General features: G+C 37.6%; 1 pseudogene; it reads right to left on the bottom strand.

Annotated features, from left to right (window-relative positions):
• Positions 1 to 7352: 7352 nt before the first annotated feature.
• LOC127220766 (mediator of RNA polymerase II transcription subunit 27-like) lies at positions 7353 to 16127 on the bottom strand (annotated as a pseudogene).
• Positions 16128 to 18161: the final 2034 nt, after the last annotated feature.

The following is an 18161-nucleotide window of genomic DNA, read 5'->3' as shown; positions in this document are numbered from 1 at the left end:
TTTCTTCCTTCTCTTTCCCCCCTCTAACCCTTCCCACACCCCTCCCTCTAGACCCTCATTCAACCTCTTATTTCCTCTCAGATCATGGTCTCTTTTTCTTTGATTATTATTATTAATACCATCCCCACAGAGATGTGCAAGTGTCTGTGTGTGTGTGTGTGTGTGTGTATGTGTGTGTATAAATATATAAATGCAACCTAATGAGTCCATTTAGTGCTGCTTGTTGAATATATGATTTCAAGGCTGATCTCTTGGTATTGGATGACCAACTAGGAGTTTCACCCCTGGGAAAGATTAATTGTGTTTCTCTCAGCAATCATTAGTTGCCTGTAATTTTTGTCTATGAATGAGGTTCTGTGAGACTTTTCCCTTTCACATTACCATGTCTATTTGTGATGTCATTGTTGAGGCCTTGTTTAGGCAGTTGTATGGTTGAGGTATTATGAATAAATCCTCTTTGTCATTTCTAGCAGACACAGTATCATAGCTGACCTCCTGAACCTCTGGCTCTTACAGCCTTACTGGCCCCTGGTCTTTGATGTTCCCTGAGCCTTAGATGCAGGAGCTGTATCATAGATGTTTCCATTAAAGCTGAACACCTACAGTAAAGTGTTCTCTGTGTTTTGTTTTATATAATGATCTCCAGCTGTTGCAAAGAGAGGCTTCTACAATGAGGAACAAGAGCCACATTTACTTGTGAGTTAAAGGGTAGTTGTAGAAAGCAGTTAGGAATTCCACTGATCTAGTACAATGGTGGTATTAGGTTTTCCTCTAAGAGCCATGAACTCATGAGGCCAGGGTATTTGGCTAAGTTTCCAATAGCAGGCATGATTTCCCTCCTGTGTTATTTGACTATAAGTCCAACTAGAGTTCTTGTTTATGGCCAAGATAAGAGTGCCCCTGTTGCACTGGCTATTGTAGTTCATAGATACCACAGGAGGATGGGGATATTGATTGCTTTTCTCTCTTGGCAAATTTTATACTACATTATGGTTCTATGAAAGCCTCACCTCAGACAAGATTTCAGATTATACCTAACTTGAATCTTCTGAGACCTATGTCTGAAGAATATGATTTCATCAGAAATAGGGCTTTTCCTTTAACCTCCAAGGAGCAGTCAAAAGCTGCATCAATTCCCAATATTAGTTAGGGAGTCTCTTGATCCTTGTGACCAACAACTCAAAATGAAGTTTCTCATGGCTGTTACTAGAGTATTTTGTGTGTGTGTGTGTGTGTGTGTGTGTGTGTGTGTGTATTTAAAAATATACATATATGTAATTTCAAGTCACTATAAAATAATATGATTCAATTTGACAGTTTAAGAGGAACCAGACTATCAAAGTCATACATAAAATCAGTTCAAGATGATGAATGGTACAATGAGAAGTGACCTATTAAAGTTTAAAATAATTTAGGAAAGTAAGACAATTTATAGTGGAAATTTATGCCATATATATTATTAATATTTAATATAAACATGCTCTGAACACACTTGAGAGTTTTGTTAAAGTTAAAGACTTCAGGTATATACTGATGTATTTTTATGTAAGTAGCTCAACCTATGAGCTACAAGAAAATAACCTACCTTGGGCTGTATATAGCTTCATTTGTAAAGCATTTGCCCCCATAAACCTTAGGATCAAAGTTTGAATCCTCAGACCTCATGTAAAAACTTAGGAATAGTAGTGTGTGCTTGTAATCCCAGAGATACAGAAATAGAGACAGGCAGAATAGTGGGACTTTCTATCTGCCAGCAAGACCTAAGGGGCTACTCCAGGTCCCAGTAAGAAACCTTGTGTCAGAAAAAAAGCAAGCTGTAAATCTCCTTAAAAAATGACACCAAGTTGTTTTCTGGGTGTTGCATGCAGTTGTACATACACAGTCATGCATGCACAGGAACACACGTGTGCTTGGACACACGCGGGCATGCGTGCGCGTGCACTCACACACACACACACACACACACACACACACACACACACACACACACCTCTCTTTGCCTATTTGTTCTTCTCTCTCTCTTTCTCTGAGGTAGGAGGGCAAAGAAAGACAGGGAATTATGTACTATGCTTATCTTTTTTTATTTCCCTTAAACTCAGACTGGGATCAGACTGAAGAGGCAGTATTATCTAATTTGAAACATATAAATACAGAGTCATATATTTTGAGACAAAGTAATAGTCAAGGATGTTTTATCTGATCTAGGCATCTATTTCCTAAAAATATGGAGATAGAGATAACTGAGAAAGGAAAGAAACTGAAAAGGATTAATTAGATGGACAAGTAAAAGCCTTCTGCTTTTGCGGATTTGTGGGGCATCTCACTTTAGATGGGTGGTCCCAATGGGAACAAATGGAAATGTGTTGTTTTTGTTTTGAGATGTATTGTCATAATTTTACTAGTGCTAATCTCAGATTCCTGGGTTCAGGCAGTCCTCACACCTCAGTTTCCAGAGTGTTGGAATATGGATGCCATTGTGCTCACACATAAAATCTGAATAAAATGGTTTTTCTTTTAATTGCTTGAAGGCATTATACAGATTTGAAAGCATTGAAGACTTAGGACACCACTTCCCCAGAAACCAGTTCAGAGAAGCCAGTGCAGAAAATAACTGTTCTTCCAGAGGATTTATACACAGACCAAGAGCTATTTATTCCAAGATCTTGGCAGTCTCAAGATACAGAAAAAAAAAATGAAGATCAACTTCTGCTAAGGTGGAGAAGCCCTGAAAAGTACACCAAATGTTTGGTTGGGTCTCTCAAAAGGCCTAACCCAAGAGATAAATAAAACTGACCAACTTCCATGAAGGCCAACATCTAAGTACAAATTCTGCCATTCTCTCTCAATTGTTATTTCAGCAACACTGGGCTGCATCCCATGATGTGGAAGAAACATGGGCCATTAAATCAATTGCTTGTTCCATACACGTGCTTGTTACATCAAACGGTTAAAATATCATTGGTAGACGTAAAATTTCAATACCTGTTAAGGGAAGGAAGGGAGGATTTACAACAGGACTTTCTGCCACGCAGCACTGTGTTGCAAGTTTAGTTTTAAATGCCTTCTATTTGATTAAAGAAACAGAAGGCTAGATATTTTTGTTTGCTCAAGTCTATGTATATAAGAATAAGATTGTCACACTTAGCAAATCAAATAAAGATGCGGAGCATTCAACTAGTTTGAATTTCAGATTAAAAACATCACAACACAGAACTTAAAATTTGGAAAACCTCCCCTGAGAAATACTTCCCTCATCACATACCTTTTAAAAGATTTCCTTCTTATAAATGAAAGGATAGTTTTAGAAACAATCAAATAATAACTACTCATATATACTAAGCATTTTATGTAGATAGGGAAAAAACAGCAATGACAAGTTCTTTACATTCATCATTTAAATGGATGCTTCATGGGGTAGAAGGATGACTCAGCAGTAAAGACTGTGTACTGCTCTTGCAGAAGGACCAGCTTCATTTTGAGTGACTGTTACTCCAGCTCCAGGAAGGTCATTGCCTTGAACGCCACAAATACCCACACTCACATGCATGCCCCCACACATATACATAATTAAAAATAAACACATCTTTTAAAAATAAAAAAATGATTTCCCTTGTGCTGTTTTAATGGGAATGTCCCCTATAGGTTCAAATGTTTGAACACTTGCTTCCCAGTTGGTGACACTGTTTGAGTAAGTTTAGGAGGTGTGACCTTGCTGGAGGAAGTTTGTTGCTGGGGGACAGGCTTTGAGGTCTCAAAAGCCATATGCCATTCCAACTTTGTTCTCTATGTTTCCTATTTTTAGTTCACAGTGTAGGCCCAACCCTTAGCTTTCATGTTTCAGCTTCAGTCACCATGTCTAGCACTATGCTGCCTCTGTCACTATGGCTCCTAACCCCCAGAAACCATGAGCTCAAATTAACCCGTTTTGGGGGAGAGATTTCAAATCATGTATTTCTTTTTTGCCTTTGTAAAATGTAAATTAGAAACAAACTTGTTTTACATGTCAATCCCAGTTCCTTCTCTCTCCCCTCCTCCCCTGCCCTCCAAAGACCCCCTATCCAATTGCCTTTCTGCTCCCCATAGGGGAATCTTCAAAGTCTGTCATATTATTTGGAGCTAGGCCTAGGCTCTCCCCCCATGTGTCTAGGCTGAGAGAGTATCCCTGTATATGGAATGGGTTCCCAAAGTCCATTTGTATACTTGGGATAAAATCTGATCCACTACCAGAGGCCCCATAGACTGCCCAGGCCTCCTAACTGACATGCAATTTAAAGGGGTCTGGGTCAGTCCTTTGGTTTCCCAACTAACAGTCTGATGTCAGGTTAGCTGTTTCTGTGAATACATTTTCTTTTATAACTTTCCACAGCCATAAAATTTTACCACAGATGTGGAAAAGCGACTCAAACATCTCTCAAACCTATGACATTGTATTACTCTCCAAACAAGGAAGCAATGAGAGAGATTAATATTTTGCAAGGGAAAAATTAACTATCTAGAGTAGCTTTCAAAATTATGATATACTAATAGTGATATGTTTTTTTGGCTTTCAAGACAGAGTTTCTCTGTGTAGCCTTGGCTGTCCTGGAATTCACTCTGTAGACCTGGCTGACTGTACTCAGAGATCCATCAGTCTCTGCCTCCTGTGAATGCTGGAGTTAAAGGTGTGCATCACCACCACCACACCAATATAATCAATTTATGTTAAATCATATAAAAGTTATTAAACCTGTTAGATTTCCTATCACATAAAGCAACATTTGCAGTTAGGATAGATTTTTGAAGACTTAAAAATGTAAAGATACTACAGGGCATGTGATGCAGTTCGTTGGCAAAGCAGTTGCCTAGCGTGTACAAGGCCTCAAGGTCAATCCTCTATATCACAAAAACTGCACAAAACTTAAACCTACTTAGTTGCTGCAAATGATAGGTCAATTTCAGAGCTAAGTCTGAAAATGAGCAAACCGACAACCAGTTTGGGAAAATTATTTGGAGGGACAAAAACTGTCCCTTTTTGGGCTTAAAGAAAATTCAAATTCTGTTAAACATAAATTTTGATAATTTCTGGAAATGCATTGGGAACCAATGACTATTGTAACTAACTATTTGATTGAAAATGTAATTATCTTTCAGTTCTATGAAATCTTAGTGTTTTTTCAGTGATTCACTCAGTTGAGATCATTGCTCAAAGCAATAGATTTTATAGTGAGGACACATCAGTATTTAACTGAGGTTCAAATCAGTGGTGTTATTTCTTTTTTATTAATAGTGCACCAGATTCTCCTGGGAGCTTGAGAATGTGGCTACTAAGTAGGACATAGGTGGCACCAATGGACAGACATTTTAATCTGTATCCAAGTTATTTAATTTAGTGACCAAGGAGGATGTTCTGAAAAATTGCATTCTAGAGAACATTTGGAGAGCATCTTGCTTAAAATATGGAGGGGAAAAAACATGTACCTAGCAATGTCTTCAACTTAATTAGAGGAACAGAGAAATGGGGATTTGTGTTTGCTAAAGCCCACACTTAGAAGAAAAGCACTGTCGAATTTATTAAATGAAAGTGCTAGATCCAGTTAAATTGAATGTTAAATCAGCAACAGATAAGATTTACTGCTCAGATGTCTCATTCAGGGAGACACCTGCAGAAATATTTTTCCTGTAACAGAAATTCAAATACTTACTATCCAGTATATCTTTGGAAAGACCTATGACAGAGAAGGCAATTAGGCAATTCCGTGAGCTTCAAGGCTGGGTTCATGTTTGCCTTGGGTTACTTGGAATTTAACCTTTTTGAAATTAAAATATAATTGCATCACTTCCCCCTTCTCTGTCCCTCTCCAACTCCTCCCATGCCCCATCCTTTCAATTCCTCCCATGCATCCTTTCACTCACTACCTCTTAAACTGATGGTATCTCTTTTATATTATGATATATATGTATTCATCAATATATAAATATAACATGCTGAGTCCATTCAGTGTGACTTGTGTGTATGGGATTTCAGGGCTACTTTCTATTGGATAACAAATTAGGATACTAATCCCCAAAATGAGCTCTTGAAAAATAGAATGGGATGTGTTTCAAATGCTGAATTTGATAGAAACTTATTTTCTGGATTAAAATAAAAAAAAATAATACCTCATTATGATACCAAACTTTTAGCCAATGGCATCGCCTATTAAATTGTCATTTCACAATTAAAGGGGGGGGAGTAATTCTACGAGATCTCTGGGATACCTTTTGACCTATTGACATGGAACTGAGAGAAAAGCTACTCTTCTTGTCTTTGAAAATGTGGTCCTGATTTGTTCTGGTCTGTGGATTAGATACAGCAGAGAGATATTGGCTAACCATGAGCAGAAAAATCTGCAGGCTAAAGCTATCCATGCCAGGACAAGCCTTACCAAATTTCTGAAAGCTTTACACACATTGAGGCATGCTTTAAACTGGTCTAGAGAATTGTTTATTAGAACCAGGTGCCTCCTGGCTGTCACTCTCCTAAATGTATTTATATGAGACATTTCCTCGGGAGACACTAACAGAAGTATATTTATCCCAGAAAGAGCACCAATGAAAGACCAACATGGTAAGCCCACATTTCAACTTGGAAAACCAAAGAGTTTATTGGGGTTACTTACAGAAAAATGGAGGACACTGGGACAGTTGCATCGTAGAAGACCCCACCTCAGACTGGTTAATGACTAATGAAACTTGATTCCTGGAGTTCTTTACATAATTTGCAGACATTTTAAAAAGTTGCAGGATTTCCTCTTCCCAATAGTCATCGCTGATTATATAAGTGTAGGTAAGAGAATTATGAACCTTTTAAATTTCAGAAACTTCCTGAGACTTGTAAGAACTTCCTGAGACACACACACACACACACACACACACACACACACACACACATATTATATATATACATGTATGGCATATGAAAACTGATACTATATAGAACTATATAGAAGCTGCTCCCTTTCATGTGGTATGTTTGTTTTTCAGGGTACAAAAGATTTATTGTTTATAAAAATAAGTTACTAAACCAGTCAAAAACCCCAGTGTAAGAATAAAGGACTCATTTCAGTAGGCTCAAGAAAATAGTAGACCCAGGTAGGGGTGGAGTGGCAACTCACAGGGATGCCAGCACACATGGAAGAACATGTTGCAGACCATTCTGTGATGCCCTGATAACAGGTCACAGTTTTGCCAGCAGGGATGGGCAGAGGGAGAATTCCCTACAGAGATCTGTGAGATGAATAGACAGAGCTGATCTGGGAAGGTGCTGGGCTATGAGCTGGACAATGACTGGGCTGTGGTCACTGCTGGTAGGTGTTGTGGAAGTCTTCCAGAGTTCAGAAGTCTCTCCATGTCTGGACAGAAAGCCAAACTTCTTTCAGTGTGGGCACAGGCCTGAAACACCTCTCATGAAGGACCTGATGTCTAGCATTTGGGGGTAGCTGACAGTGGAGCTGGTCAGTGGTGGTATGGTCTGTCACCTTCTGGAATTCTTGATAGTTGCATTTGGATCATATGTTAAGCTTGCCTTCTTCTGTGCAGACCTTCTCATTATTCCCCTTTAGTACTGGGCAACCAATGAATAGCTCCCCACGATGATGTTCACTTTCAATACCTTTCCCAAGGTCAACAACAGCATTGCTCAAGTCCCATTGATGTCTGGATAAGTTGATGAACCTTTCTGGAAACATCATGTCAATGTGACTAATCACATTATTTACATATTGAGGTTGTAGAGCCAGAGTGGTGGGCTGAGTCTTCAGTCAATGCTTGGAAACCAAGCCCATCTGTTTTGCAGATCTCTTCAAGGACTGTTGATTCAAAAGTCCAGATGCTAGGTCTGGGTGGTACTGCAGTTTGTTGGACTATTTTGTATGTGTTCAGAAGTTGATATATAGAGCAGAGTTTTGTCCTGCACAAGGTCCAGGCTCAACATCCCAGAGCTGTGAAGAGGGTAGTTCTTGGATGACTTGACTACCAGGCAGCTAAGATGTTTCAGCTTTTGAAGTTACTGGTTGACCTAATGGAAGTAGTCCGTTAAGTGCATGATGTAGGCTTTCTTCCAGTCCTGCATTGTCTCCTTGTTGTGAATGCCATTCTTCAGGCTGTCTAACACCCTACTCTTATTGGAGAATAGCACTTCGATGTCATTAATGGCCTGCAAAAAGGCCTTCAGGTCCATGCCAATGTTCAGAACATATATTTTCTGGTTAAAGCCATTCAAGTGATATCTTACATAGTCACTCTATCTAAGGGAACCTAAATAGTTTGTGCATATCTTATTCAGTAATTTATGGCTGTATTTTTATTAATGTTAGAAATGAAATTATATAACCGGTCCATGACTTAGGAATCAAATGAGTTTACCCAGGTAAGAGGTAAGAGGCATAGGGGCTGTTGTGGGAGATTCGAAGTCTGTGTGTATGGCTGTATTCTGCATTATTATGAACTGGGGAGGGTTTAGAGTGAGCAGTGGGGATGGATGGGAAGAGAGTGCAAGACAAGAGACAGATGGAATAGCCATTATAAAGAGGAATTGAGAGAATTGAGAACAGGGTGGATTTGAGGAGAAAAAAAAAAGAAGTTGGCAGGATTCACTCTGAAGTTTTAAGCTGTGTGAGTGGAGAATGATGACAACTTTGACAGGCATAAGAACATTCAAGTGAGAGATAGAACACATGCAAGAGAGTGAGTGAGCAACTCAGGGTAGAAGAGGGGGGTAGTGTGAGCTTAGTATCAGGCTTGCCCTACTTGGTCCTCCTCAGTCCAGACAGCCAGACCACAGTGCAACAGGGCAACCCATGGGCACAGATGCATAAGCGAGAAGCAAGTGTTACAACAGACGAGAATTGGAAGGGATGAAAAACATCAGGTTTAAATTTTCCCAGTCTTGAGTTTTAGGGCTTTTTCTTGCAGGAAAACCACTTCAGTTGTGTTTACTGATGACTGGTGTGAGGGTGGGGTGTGAATTATATTGGATCACCACTTTCCAGTTCAAATTTTATCTTTTGAGCTCACTCACTTTTCTCCCTAGAAAAAGGCAAAACAACTTAAATCACAAATCATCCAAAAAAAAATAAATAAACCCCTAATCTATTAGTTCTCTTATTCATTAAAAATCAGGAGAGCTTAGCACTTTCTTTGTCTTATTTCTGTTTGTTTTGTGGTATGTTTCATGTAATTTTGTTCTAAAAGTTTTAAAAGAAACTTGAGACCAGTGGCAGCATTTCATGAATGTATGGTCAAAAATCCCACTGAGTTCTTTAATACCATTTTGTTTGCATGAAACTATACATAATTATTTCAAATTTGCATAAGAGGAGAAGATAACATTAGATGAACTTGCAAACCTTCATTTCTGTAGCTCAGTGCCTAATGAATCAGTGCTGAAACTATCTCAGTGTCTGGATTTATAGGTCCTTCGCCTCCTCATCTATACTTAACAACATTCCTAACTTCTGCTGTGTGATCTGCATTTGTTTCCTTCACCTGTAATAACTAATACCTGTTTGAACAAGTCCTTTTCATCTACTTTATCAATAAAGTACTTCTTGTATTGTATAAGAAACTCTTTGAAGGAGATTGGTGTAAGGACTTAATCACTTATCATACTGATAAATGGCAAATAGCTAATGACTGATTTGGCTTTAGAGAACCCGAAGTACCTACACATAAGAGAGACAAGACTTAATTATTCCAAGTTTTATTCAAGGAATCTTTTAAGTGTTGCCTCTGAACTAGTGTTGTCATTATCACTTGGAAAGCTTATTAGCAATGCAGCTTCTTGAGGGTCCCTATAGGCTCACTGTCTCAGAAACACTGGGAAAAGGAGGGACTAAGCCCAGCAATTCCTTTTTAAATAAGTCCTGTAATATTGACACACATTGAAATTTGAGAACCATTAGGTAACTGAATTTACTAAGCACAGAAGAGTAATGGGACAAAGTTAATGCAACTTTGGCTCAGAAGGGATTCTCTGCAATTTTCATTAGAAGAAATAGTGTCCTTCCAGTGGCCTGAGTTAGGTATACATGGGCAAATTTCTCAACATACCTGGGTCTCATTTTCTTAATCTGTAAAAGTAGTGCCTAAAATTTTACAATCACCATGGTTCCCTAACAATGATGGATTTTTGTTCCACCAATTTCTCTTGTGACTAATAGCATTTATTTATAGGAAGAAAGAAGCTGGAGTGATCATTGTGAGGGAATGCTAACATATGTACATGACAATGAGGCCAACATCTGTGTCCTATTTAGTTGAAAGTCAAGCACAATTTGTACAAAAAAATTCAAAGGACAATAAATAAATAAATAAATAAATAAATACAAGTCACAAGTCTAAAATCAAGGTAAACTTGTGTGTGTGTGTGTGTGTGTGTGTGTGTGTGTGTGTGTGTAAAAGACAACATAATAAACATAATAAACATTTTAGACTCAGAGGCCATTAGTATCTGTCATGATTACTCAAATCTTGCCACTGTAATATAAAAACTGACATAAATAATATGTAAAGCAACACAGCTAACATTCCAAAATCTTTACTTCCAAAACCAGATGGAAGGTTGGATTCAGCACATAAGCCATAGCTTGCCAATCTCTGGTTAATAATGTTTCCATTTGTTTTTAAATTAAAAAAAGGGACTTAAATATTTTCTGGTTGATTACTTACCTGTTAATCAAATATTTAGTAGCTATAGTAATTTAATAGTTCATTAACTGATTGCAATCTTCAAAGTTCCTATCTACTTTATTGTGTTGATTTGCAAACAATCAATCAAAATACAATCTTGGACATATCCAAATCTATGTATGTGTTTCCTCTTTAATGAGCAGAGGAAGTCAGTGTGGTGCTTTTACAGATATACTTTTAGTAGTTTGGATTATCCATTCCTATTTTTTCAGTGCATACCAAAGAAGAAAACATTGTCTCCAAAGATATTGCTAATACAGCAATCATTGTAACTGTACAGTAGCCATTTCTCTCATATATTTTTATCCAAAAGCTATCTTTTTAAAGTAAGGGTGTAGAAAAATAAAACATTTCATTTAGTCCTATTTATCCCTCAAAATGAAGACCACATCTTTGATGGTTGGTTACTAAAAAAATATGTGGAGCTTTGTCCCACCAATGCACAGCCACTCTGTGTCCTCTAATTCAATTTAGTTGTACACTCTCTACTTAGAAATGGAATTGTACCCCACAAATCCAGGCTCAGACACAAATACTCACTCCCCCACTAGTTTTTACCCCAGTCACAAGTGTGGACCTCTAACTTCTTGACGAAACATCAAAGTTCCTGACTACCAGGCTTAGGTATAATACATTTACTGGAATGATTCACAGAAATCAGGAAAATACTTTTTTTATTCACTGTAATGGATGTCTTGAAGGTCATAGGAAGATGAAAGAGATGTACCAAGCTAAGGATGTAGAAAGGGCTGCAAAGCTTCCATGGTTTCCCAGAAGTACCACATTCTAGGAACCTTCATGTGTTCATCTATCAGAACACCCCATCCTCCCAAATCCACTCCCCTTTGATTTCTTTTTATTAAAATTAAAAGTATTTAGGCATGATTTATTTGTTCACAGTCAGTAATCAGCTCAGTCTTGAACAGGTCTCTCCTCCCCAGAGACTTATGAGCTTGGCAGAATGTTCTAAATCTCTATTCATGCCTTGGTCATTCCCTTGACTAGACCTCACTCTAAAGCTACCATGGGATTGCCTGCCATCAGGTAACACACTAGCAAACAAAGGGTAGTCTTAGAACTCCAGATCATTCAAAGTTTCCAGGACTTTTATATAACAAGTGAGATGTAAAAGCAAATTCTATATATTACCCAACATGTTTTCATATTGTAATTGGAAAAAGGTCTAGTGTTTTTGTTTGTTTGTTTTGATTTTCTTTTCCCAGTTGTTTTTGTCGCTCAATTGCAAACACACAGTAAATAATTGAAACATTGTCTGGGGCCATCATGCTTCTCCATTCAGACAATATTTGGAGGTATTGATCAGGTAAGGCTGATGTTAACATCATAGCTTTTTGGTCTGTCTCATGTGAGGTGTGTGTGTGTGTGTGTGTGTGTGTGTGTGTGTGTGTGTGTGTATGATAAAGTCATAGTAGATGATATTTTATTGCATGAGAAGTTTTTGATAAGCTGTCTTTAGTGGGCCTCGTAGTTAAAGTGTAAGCTGAACAGATTAAAAGTCATTGCATTTTGTCATAACATTATGACATGTAAGCAATTAAAAGTGATTCAATGTGTGTTATGTCTTTCCATAAACTAGTAAGGTTAGCTAGTCTGGATAAAAAAGCATGATAGCCCTAAACATTGTATTAAATTTTTTACTATGTAGTTGCAATCCAGCAACACATACAACTGGCTCTTAAGTGGGAAAAGAAAAGAAAAAAATCACTAGATTTCTTTCCAATTACAATAAAAAAATGTTGTGTAATTTTGAAATTTCCCACCCTTCATTCTGGTCCCAAGTGAAAGCATATGCCAGAGTAATAGTCTGAACTGACTCTGAAGTTTGAGTTGAGAGTCATGCTAATTTTCCTTATATTGTTAACCTTCCACTTAAATTATCCTTCTGTGCCCTCTTAAGATTAGTTCTCAACTGAGTTTGGAAGAATTAAATGCAAAGTGAGCCAAGTCTTGATTGATGATGGCTCCACCAATTTAATAAGCTCCCCATCCTTGAGTGAAGAACAGGAACCACAGAGACAATGACCTGTTATGTTGTGAAATGACTTATAAAAGATCACATTTAAATATGAAGAATGAGATGAGACTGGAATGATACAAATTTTCATATCTGTATCTTCGTGTGCTGAAAGGTGTCTGAGGCCTACCTCCCGTTGTTTGGGGATGTAAAATAATCTATCACTTTACTTCTTTAAGGAAATTTCTTTGGTTAAGTTAATACTCCACAGTTTCATGGGTGTTTACTATTCCTATATGAGACATGCTATAGTGATCATTACAAATATTCCCTTTATGCTTATTATTCATGTCAATATCATTGTACTATAATACACAGCCATATGGCTTCCTTTCTTCACATTTTGGGGCTGGTTGATATTGTCATTTAGATCTCCTAAGATCAGGTAGTAATCAGATAAGGCTGATGTCAACATCCTAGCTTTTTGGCCTGTTGCATGTGATAAAAACCAGCTGTGGTTTGTACTAGATTCTCAAATAAACTCCAGTTGCTCACAGAATATCCTGCTTGATTATACATTTGCTCTACTTGCTGGTCTCTCTATTTGTCTCCCTACTGATGCCCGTTGAGGTCACCTGCAAATAAGCTAGTTAGTCTCCAAACTTTTTCTTATGTCTGTTTCTGAGGAAGCCCACCTTGAAGAAGTCATTTACTTGTGACTACGTCCTTCAACAAATCCAAGGGTGATGTTCTTCTTTCCTTGAATTTTATCAGTGAGGTAAACAGAGAAGATTATGGGGTTTAGAGGCCACAAATGAGTTCCCTAAAGAACTCTCAAATCTCTGTTTGCAGAATGTCACAAATCAAGATGGATGTTTTGATACCTGAGAAGGTTTGTATCTTTGGGAAAAGACTTCGATTTCCAGTTTATACATCTGATAGGACAAGCATATTTCCTTCTTCCTTCCTCCCTCCCTCCGCCTCTCTCCCTCCCTCTCCCTCTCCCTCTCCCTCTCCCTCTCCCTCTCTCTCTCTCTCTCTCTTTCTTTCTTTCTTTCTTCTTTTCAAGGACAAGCCTGCTTACCGGAATGGTTTTGGGTCTTCTCTCTAATACTGGTTTTTCTTTGCTAAAGATAAAAAAGTTGGAAGTCTCTGTTAAAATTAAGTTCCATTTATGTTTATCAAAACTAGGGAAGATAATTATCCTGAAACATGGGGAGTTTGTTTTATGTTCCAGAGTCTTGTTTGATTCTTGCTGTGACTCATAAATTTGGTGAGATTAGAATCCCCAATTTATCAGATAAAACTACAGCTATAAGATGGTAAGAGATTTGTTTAAAATCCTAGCTGGGACAGTTAGGTTTCCAAGCCTAAGCTGCAAACTTTCACCCATTAAAAAAAAAAAAAAAACACATACACATTGTTACTATAGAGGCCACTCCTTGAGCTGTGATACAATCCACATTGATGACTCATGAGGGGTGTGTTATGTGTATTAAAATGATAGCACAAGGCATCATCTTGAACACAAAATGAATGAAGAAGCATAAGTTTGTGGGTTCACTTAGTAGCATGACAGGACAAAGTTTCCATTCCTCTAAGTCTTGTTTTTGTTTTCATTATAAAGTGTAGATGTGGATGAATCATGAGCTTGTGCTACTCTACTCTCAGAAACCTTTCCAAACTGTTCTACTTTTTGTAACAGATCACAATCTTGGTAGCTATCATTTCAGAAACACAAGCTGAACTTGAATTAAAGGTGGTAACATAAGAGTGATTTAGTTTTCCTAATATATTGTTTCACTGGCATTTTAAGGTGATTTACATTATTAAAATTTTAAGGTAGCTTGGAGGTGAGAGTGACATGCATATATCAAAATCATTGGAATAGAATCACTTAATTTACAATGGTGACTTTCCAATTATATATATATATATATATCATTGGAAGAATGGTTTTAAAAGTAAATTTATATATAACCAATTGAATTTCCTCTAGGGTAATTTAGAGATTTCAAAAAATTTTCCCAATGTAGGACCATTTGAATAATCAGTATTGCCAAAATATATAAAAATATATGCTATAAGGGAATTTGTTGGTTCATCTACAGGACACTGTATTTGGTAAGTTCCGTTCAGTACAAATTCTAATAATCTTCAATGAGCACCATACACCTATCATAGGATCATAAGGAGCGACGCATCATGGAACACAGAGATCAACACTTATATCATAGCAAGAACACTATTCTTTGAGGAAGAGATATCAAAATTTAAAATTGAGATTACGGTTAAGTAACAAAAGACTCACAGGATTTTAGTATTTTGCAGAAGTAGATACAAAGTATAGCACTATATCTTTTTGTTTTCTTGAAGTCTTAATTTAAAGAACTTCTTCCTAGTGTTGCATAATTATCTGGGGATATTTGGAATCTTTTCTACTATAGTTCTGGTGTCCCAAGTGGAATAAGCCACACAAACAATGCATCTTCCTAGAATTCCTTCCAGATCTTTTGCAGATTACAGGAGCACTGCCAATGGAGTCTCCACATTTGAGAACAGAAGGCTCTTTTAATGACTTCACTATAAAACAGCCTCTGCTAAGAGCTTATGTAACATTGTACTCACTTTTTTGACACAGGGAAGCACTATTAGAAATAGTTTGTCCCTCCCATAACATAATTGCTTACTTTTGAAGGCTTGCAAATAATTTATGTCTATTGAGACCTGAAATAGCCAAAGTAAAAATTTAAAATTTCAGATGTGACCTCACCTGATTGCATTTACCACCCACCCAGGGTCTCACAGGCACCAAGAATGAGGCCATTTCTATTTCCAGCATGCCCTGAACTCACAGTTGTTTGCTCTTCCTTGTTTGGGTATCAGAAGGCAGAATTCAGTCCTTATTCATCCTTGTGAATGTGCCTTTACCAGGTGTCTTTCTTTTTTCACTTGAATATGTGTGGTATATAGGGTTTTTTCCACCAAATGCATTAGGAAATGAATTCAATTTATTCTTTTCTGCCAAGGACACTCATGGGCTCAAGCTATTTGCTGGTCCAGCTGCAGGCTCTGCTCTCCTGACTATTACACTGTTTTCCAGCAGCTCAATTATGAGCACTTTCAGTGAAAGTGGCTCAAACACTGCCTTCTCAGAAGCCTGACTAACCCTGAGCTACTAGAATTATGTGCTGCATTTTTGTCCTGTTGTTTGTGGAAATTCTCCTTTCTCTGTATCTGGATAGGGTCGTATGAAGGTGAATTCATTTGGTATGTGGGGTTTTAGGGTTGCTGATATTTTCTTTTTATAAATCCCATAAAATGATTAAAAACTGAATGAAGCCTCAATTCAGGGAAAAATGATGACATAGGAAGCTAAGTGTCCTGTCTTGCCCCTTACCCTGATTCCAACATTTTCTAAGTCTATCTCTTCGTTTAATACCATGTTCCCACCACAAGGATGGGGATGACCTAATTCACTCTAATTTTGATGTATAGGCAGTGATTCGGTTCTTCTTTGGGGTGATTTTACCCTTCAGGGGACATTTAGTAGTATATGGAGACATTTTTGATTATCCCAACTTAGGGGAAGGGCTGCTATTAACATCTCCTAACTAGAGAACAAAGAAGCTGCCAAACCCTCCACAATTCTTCTATGTACAGGTACTTTCCCTCAAAAGAGTTCTATTCTGCTCAGATATATTAGTGAATGTTGACTTGAACTAACATCCTTTAAGACATAAGTGGACACAAGTTTCATAGCTTCAAACATATTTTGAGATTTCTATCACTACTCAACCACACTTGCCACCTCCAACAAATACTCGAGTGCTAGAGTTTCATACCCTTGAGATGATGGCAACAAGGATCACTGACTTAAAATTAATACCTGGTTCTCTTCTTTGCCCCCAGAAAGAAACTGTCATCACTTCCTCCCACCCAAATGGAGAAAATCTTCCCTAAATCAAGGTATTCTTCCAAGTCTCACAATTGATGCATTAAACTATGACCACCTATCAAAGCTATTGTTTTTATATTGCAAAGCTTTTTAAAGTGTATGATTTTTAAGTAGTTAAAAATAAGTGGAGAATTTGTGGTTCCTCTCTCAAATGCTTAGTATTTGTATTTGAGCTCAGAACAACTCTAGCCTCTATTAGAGATACAATTATCTGTAAGAATCAAAAAATGAGGCTTTAGTTCTAATATTTATTCCTGAGTCATCCCTACTCTGATTGATGGTTATAATAATAGAAAAGCTTCAAATGATTAAACATATAGTTTAACAACAAAGCACATTGCATAAACTTACCTCTAATTTTGTTCACAGACTACCACAAAGAGTATTTATTCCCATGCAATTTCTCCTTATCTAATGTCATTTAATGTCCATCTGCCCCCAGTGACTGTTCCTCAAAACTATACCAGGCTTTCTGACAGTGTCAGAGTGAGATGCCTATCTCTCCCATGCAGCTCTGCCTCCTCTCCTTCCCCACAATGAAAGATCCCATTAGGAGCAGAGAGAGCCTCTTGCCAATAAAATCCATTCCCTTGTTTTCACATACAAGGAGTGAGAACAGTTACTGGTCAAATCCAGGCCTTATCCTGAGAGGACAGTAGCCACCAGCTGATCCTGGCTATTAAGGCTGTGAGTACCCTCTGACTTCCAGAGACCTTATCTCCATGATCTTTTACGCAGTTACTCATTCCCTTCATAATAAAGGCCCTTTCGATTTTCCACCCCCCACACACACAATGGGAAGAAAACCAAACCAATGAAAGGGAAGGAAGGAGGGCATAATGAAACTCTCACTGCTTACCATGGAAAGACTCCCCTCAGACGTCTTGTACATTTGACATAATTCTAATACAATCTTTTCTTTTATGCAAGAACTTCAATTTTCATACTTCATAGAACGCAGAAGTTTTCATTTTTAATGACACTCCTCCCATGTACTTTACACACCACAAACACACACACATACACACACACATTTGTATTTCTCAACTTCTATCATTCCTCAGAGCTGTAAAGAACCAAACAGTGCATTTAAGCTGTGTTTACAGTTGCACTCTTCTAAAAACCAAAGCATCATCTCATCACACAAATGTTTCTCTTCTAGTGGCTTCTAGCTCTCTTCTTCCAATTCTTATGTATGGTTTGAGATAGTCTGTGGCATACAAGAAAGTTTCAAATGCTAGTAGGATGTCCTCTGAAGAAATAGAAATGAAATGAAATGAAAAAAAAGTAGATGCAATCCCTTCATATAATTTCATTATACCTAGCACAGAATGCTCTACCCCTTACATGGGTCATATGCATTGTGAAATGAAAGCCACCTAGAGAGGAATAAATACACGTTTTATGCTAGGTGATATTAGAAAGAGTTGTAGTAGTTTCTAAATTATATACTGTTTTCTATTCCTTTTAAATTGTTTTGTTTATCAACAGTGATTCTGTAGTTCTTCCACATAAAGCATT

Source organism: Phodopus roborovskii, unplaced genomic scaffold (assembly GCF_943737965.1).
Source record: "Phodopus roborovskii unplaced genomic scaffold, PHOROB, whole genome shotgun sequence".
NCBI classification, from domain to species: domain Eukaryota; kingdom Metazoa; phylum Chordata; class Mammalia; order Rodentia; family Cricetidae; genus Phodopus; species Phodopus roborovskii.
This window is presented reverse-complemented; position numbering and strand designations above follow the sequence as displayed.